We start from the raw sequence: 6,581 nt of genomic DNA on the forward strand, positions 1-6,581 counted from the left end.
ATTGTTAAGAATTGTTTTCACTATTCTGGTTTTTGGCCTTTCCAGATGAATTTGAGAATTGCTCGTTCTATGTCTTTGCAGAATTGTATTGGGATTTTGATGGGGATTGCATTTGGTAGCATGACCATTTTTACTGTGTTTATTCTGCCAATTCATGAGCATGGGAGATCTCTCCATTTTCTGAGATCTCCTTCGATTTCATTCTTGAGAGACTTGAAGTTATTGTTATACAGGTCTTTCACTTGTTTGGTTAGAGTTACCCCAAGATATTTTATATTACTTACCACAAGACATATATATGTGGCTATTGTGAAGGGAGTTGTTTCCTGATTTATTTCTCAGCCTGTTTATCATTTATGTAACGGGAGTCTACTGATTTACTTGGATTATTTTTATATCTAGCTAATTTGCTGAAGTTGTTTATCAGCTGGAGAAGTTTTCTGGTAGAAATTTTGGGGTTGCTTATGTATACTCTCATATTATCTGCAAGTAGTGGTACCTTCATTTCTTCTTGGCCAATTTGTATCCCCTAGATCTCTTTTTGTTGTTTTTGTCTAATTGTTCTAGCTAGCACTTTGAATACTATATTGAATAGATATGGGTAGAGTGGGCATCCTTCTCTTGTCCCTGATTTTAATGGGATTGCTTCAAGCATCTCTCCATTTAATTTGATATTGACTGTTGCTTTTCTATATACTGCTCTTATTAAGTTTAAGTATGGACCCTGAATTCCTGATCTCTCCAATGCTTTTAACATGAAGGGGTGTTGTATTTTGTCAAATGCTTTTTCTGCATCTAAGGAGATGATCATGTGATTTTTTTCTTTGAGTTTGATTATATCGTGGATTATGCTAATGGATTTCCATGTATTGAACCAATTTTGCATCCCTGGGATGGAGCCTACTTTGATTGTGGTGAAGGTTGGTTTTGATGTGGATTCAGTTTGTAAGAATTTTATTGAGTATTTTTGCATCGATATTCATAAGCAAGATTGGTTTGAAGTTCTCTTTTTTGATTAGGTGCTTGTGTTTTAGGTATCAGAATAATGTGGCTACATAGAACAAGTTAGGTAGCTTTCATTCTTTTTCTATTTTATGGAATAGTTTGAGGAAAATTGGTATCAGGTCTTCTTTGAAGGTCTAGTAGAATTCTGTACTAAATCCATCTGGCCCTGGGCTTTTTATGGTTGGGAGGTTTTTAATAACTTCTTCTATTACCTTATGTGGTATGGCTCTGTTTACATAGTTTACCTGCTCTTGATTTAACTTTGATATGTGGTATCTGTCTAGAAAAACCATCCATTTCATGTAGATTTTCAAATTTCATTGAGTATAGGCTTTTATAGTAGGATCTGATGACGTTTCTGAATTTCCTCTGTTTCTGTTGTTATGTTTCCCTTTTCATTTCTGGTTTTGTTAATTTGGATACTGCTCTCCACCCTTTAGTTAGTTTGGCTAGGGATTTATCTATCTTGTTGATTCTCTCAAAGAACTAGCTTTTGAGTTTGTTGATTGTGTTGTTTTCTTTGTTTCTATTTGGTTGATTTTAGCCCTGAGTTTGACTATTTCCTGCCTTCTAATCTTTTTGTGTAAGTTTTCTTCTTTTTGTTCTAAAGCTCTCAGATATGCTGTTAAGTTGTTAGTGTAAGATCTCTCCAGTTTCTCTACCAGGGCACTTAGGGCTATGAACTTTCCTCTTAGCACTGTTTTCATTGTGTTCCATAAGTTTGAGTGTGATGTATCAATATTTTCATTAAATTCCAGGAAATCTTTAATTTCTTTCTTTATTTTTTCCCTGACCAAATTATCACTGAATAATGAGTTTCCATTTGTATGTGGGCTTTCAATAGTTTTTACTGTTCTTGAAGACCAATCTTAGGCCATGGTGATATAATAAGATGCATGGTATTATTTCAATCTTCTTGTATTGGTTGAGGGTTGTTTGTGACCAATTATGTTGTTGATTTTGGAGAAGGTACCATGAGGTGCTGAGAAGAAGGTATGTTCTTTTGTTTTAGGATAAAATGTTCTATAGATATCTGTTAAATCCATTTGGTTTATAACTTCTGTTACTTTCACTGTTTCTCTGTTTAGTTTCTGTTTCAATGACCTGTCCATTGGTGAGAGTGGGGTGTTGAAGTCTCCCACTATTATTGTGTGGGGTTCAACATGTGGTTTGAACTTTATTAAAATTTCTTTTATTAATGTAGGTGCTCTTGCATTTGGGGCATAAATGTTTGGAATTGAGACTTTCTCTTTGTGGATTTTCCTTTTGATGAAATGAAGTGTCCTTCTTCATCACACTTGATAACCTTTGGTTGAAAGTCTATTTTATTGGATATTAGGATAGCAACTCCTGCTTGTTTCCTGGGACCGTTTGCTTAGAAGACCTTTTTCCATCCTTTACTCTGAGATAGTGCCTGTCTTGTTATTGAAATTTGTTTCTTGTATGCAGCAAAATTCTGGATATTGTTTGTGTATTCAGTCTGTTAGCTTGTCTTTTTTTTTTTTTTTTTTTTTTTTTTTTTTTTTTTTTTTTTTTTTTTTTTTTTTTTTTTTTTTTTTTTTTTTTTTTTTTTTTAGATATTTTCTTTATTTACATTTAGAAAGATACACCTTTTTCTGGTTTCCCCTCCAAAAAAAAAAATACCCTGTTCCCTCCCTTCTCCCCTTGCTCACCAACCCACCCTCTTCTGCTTCCTTGTCCTGGTATTCCCCTACACTGAGGCATAGAGCCTTCACAGGGCCAAGGGCCTCTCCTCTCATTGATGACAGACTTGGCCATCCTCTGCTACATATGCAGCTGGAGCCCACCATGTGTACTCTTTGGTTGGTGGTTTAGTTTCTGGGAGCTCTGAGGGTACTAGTTAGTTCATATTGTTGTTCCTCTTAATAGGCTGCAAACCCCTTCAGCTCCGTAGGTCTTTTCTCTAACTCCTTCATTGGGGACCATGTACCCAGTCCAATGGATGACTGTGAGACTCTACTTCTCTATTAGTCAGGCACTGGCAGAGCCTCTCAGGAGATAACTATGTCAGGCTCCTGTCAACGAGCACTTGCTGGCTTCCACAATAGAGTTAGGGTTTGGTAATTGAATATAGGAAGGATTCCAAGGGATAGGCAATCTTTGGATTGTCCTTCCTTCAGTCTCTGCTTTGTCTCTGCAACTCCTTCCATGGGTATTTTGTTCCCCTTCTAGGAAGGATCGAAGTTTCCATACTTTGGTCTTCCTTCTTCTTGAGTTTTTTGTGGTTTGTGGATTGTATCTTGGGTATTCCAAGCTTCTGAGCTAATATTTGAGTATTTCACAAATATTAGCCCAGGGTTGTTTTGATTTGCATTTCCCTGATGACCAAGGATGTTGAACATTTCTTTAGGTGCTTCTTAACTGTTTGGTATTCCTCAGTTCTCTCCCTACCTATTCAATATAGTACTCAAAGTCCTAGCCAGAGTAATTAGACAACCAAAGGACATCAAAGGGATACACATTGGAAAGGAAGAAGTCAAATTATCACTATTTGCTGATGATATGATAGTATACTTAAGTGACCCCAAAAATTCCACCAGAGAACTCCAAACTTTGTAAACAACTTCAGCAAAGTAGCTGGATATAAAATTAACTCTAGCAAATCAGTGGCCTTCCCTTACACAAAGGATAAACAGGCTGAGAAAGAAATTATGGAAACAACACCTTTCACAATAGTCACAAATAATATAAAATATCTTGGTGTGACTCTAACTAAGCAAGTGAAAAATCTGTATGACAAAAACTTCAAGTCTTTGAAGAAAGAAATCAAAGAAGATCTTGGAAGATGGAAAGATGTCCCATGCTCATGGATTGGTAGGATCAATATAGTAAAAATGGTCATCTTGCTGAAAGCAATCTACAGATTCAATGGTATCCCCATCAAAATTCCAACTCAGTTCTTCACTAAGTTGGAAAGAACAGTTTGCAAATTTGTCTGGAATAAAAAAAAGCCTTGGATAGCAAAAACTATTCTCAACAATAGAAAAACTTCTGGAGGAATCACTATCTCTGACATTAAGCTATACTACAAAGAAATTGTGATAAAAACTATATGGTACTGGTACAGTGAGAGGCAGGTGGATCAATGGAATAGTTTTGAAGACCCAGAAATAAACCCACATACCTATGGTCACTTGATCTTTGACAAAGGAGCTAAAACCATGCAGTGGAAAAAAGACAGCATTTTCAACAAATGGTGCTGGCTCAACTGGCGGTTAGCATGTAGAAGAATGCAAATTGATCCATTCCTATCTCCTTGTTCAAAGCTCATGTCCAAGTGGAACAAGACCTCCAGATAAAACCAGATACAGTGAAACTAACAGAAAATAAAGTGGGGAAGAGCCTGGAGCACATATGCACAGGGGAAATTTTCCTGAACAGAACACCAATAGCTTATACTCTAAGATCAAGAATTGACAAATGGCCCCTCATAAAATTACAAAGCTTCTGTAAGGCAAAGGATACCGTCAATAGGACAAAACAGCAACCAACAAATTGGGAAAAGATCTTTACCAATCCTATATCTGATAAAGGGCTAATATCCAATATATACAAAGGACTTAAGAAGTTACTCCAGAGAACCAAACAGCCCTATTAAAAGATGAGGTACAGAGCTAAACAAAGCATATGTCTTTTTATAGGTAAGTTGAGTACATTTATTGAGTGATATTAAAGAGACATGACTGTTGGTTCCTGATATGTTTGTTTTTGTAGGTGCCTTTATATGTTTGTAGTTCTCTCCTTTTGGCTTCTTTTGTGAGATACTCAATATGTTGTCCTTTCTTTGGTGCAGGTACCTTCCATGTGTTGTAGTTTTCCTTCTATGATCCTCTGTAGGTCTAGATTGGTTTACAGATACTGTTTGAATTTGGTTTTGTCCTGGAATATTTTAGTTCTCCATGTATGTTGATTGATAGTTTTATCAGGTATATAGTAGCCTGGGCTAGCATTTGCGTTCTCTTAGAGTCTGCATGACTTCTGACCAGGCTCTTCTGGCTTTCATAGACTCTGTTCAGTTGTCTGGTGTAATTCTGATAGGTCTTCCTTTGTATATTACTTGGCCCCTTTCCCTTGCAGCTTTTAATATTCTTCCTTTTTTCTGTGCGTTTAGTGTTTTGATTGTTATATGACGAAAGGATTTTCTTTTCTGGTCTGATTTATTTGGTGTTCAATAAGTTTCTTGAAGCTTCTTGTACCTTTATGTCTATCTTTTTCTTTAGGTTGGGGAAATTTTCTTCTATGATTTTTGTTGAAGACATTTTCATTTCCTTTGAGCTGGTAATCTTTGATGTCTTCTATTTTAATTACTCTTAGACTTGATCTTTTCATTGTATCCTGAAATCCTGGATGCTTTGCTTAAAGAATTTTTCATGTTTTGAATTTTCTTTGACAGTTGTGTCTATCTCTTCTATGGCATCTTCAACATCTGAGATTCTCTCTTCTATCTCTCGCATTCTGTTGGTGATACTTACATCTGTAATTCCTGACCACTTTCCTAGATTTTACATTCCCAGTTTGACTCCATTTGTGTTTTCTTTATTGTTTCTACTTCCACTTTTAGGTTTTGGATCGCTTTATTCAATTCCTTCCCCTATTTACCTGTGTTTTCCTGTATTTCTTTCAGTGAGTTATTGATATTCTTTTTAAAGGGTTCTCTTCATGAGATAAAATTTTAGGACAGATTCTTGATTTTTCAAGTGTGTTGGTGTATTCAGGGCTTGCTGTGGTGGGAGAACTGGGTTCTGATGCTTCCCATGTATATTGGCTTCTGTTCTTTATGGTCTTGTGCTTACCTTTCGCCATCTGGATATCCCTGGCATTTATTGGTCTGGGTTACTGTCTGGAGTCTGCCTCTTTTGTCCCTGGGTTGCTTCAGGTCTCCCAATAGCTGTTGTCTAACTGCTCTGAGTGCAGCTGATCCTCAACTGCTCTGAGTGCAGTGGGTCTTCTAGGAAGGATCAGGATATAGGTGTCTTCAATGGAGCAGACCAGCTAAGAGTCTGCCCCAGCATAAAGCACCTGGTGGAAGGGGTGGAAGGGGTGGAAGGGGAGTGGTATTTTGGAGGTGGGGTTTTAGTGGTTGATGGGTCCTAAGTCCACTGGGCTATCAGCAACAGCTCTGGGACTCCAGAGGTGGAGGTTCTTATCAACTCCTCTGAGTGAAGCAGGTCCTCTAGGATGGATCAGAATATGGTGTCTTCACTGGAGCAGACCAGCTAGGAGTCTGCCTTAGCAGAAAGGACTGGACAGACAGCTGTGTCTTAAGTTAGATCAATTCCAAATTTTCTCAAAAATTGCCATATTGACTTTCAAGGTGCTGTAAAAGTTTAGATTACCACCAGCAATGAAGTAGTGTTCCCCGTGTTTCACATCCTCCCCAGCATGAGCTGTCATTTGTGGTTTTGATCTTACACATTCTGACAGCTATAAAATAGAATCTCAGAGTCATTTTGATTTGCATTTCACTAATGGCTAAGGATGGTGAACATTTCCTTCTTTCTTTCTTTCTTTCTTTCTTTCTTTCTTTCTTTCTTTTTTTTTTTTTTTTTTTTTTT

Source organism: Mastomys coucha, unplaced genomic scaffold, assembly GCF_008632895.1.
Source record: "Mastomys coucha isolate ucsf_1 unplaced genomic scaffold, UCSF_Mcou_1 pScaffold16, whole genome shotgun sequence".
NCBI classification, from domain to species: domain Eukaryota; kingdom Metazoa; phylum Chordata; class Mammalia; order Rodentia; family Muridae; genus Mastomys; species Mastomys coucha.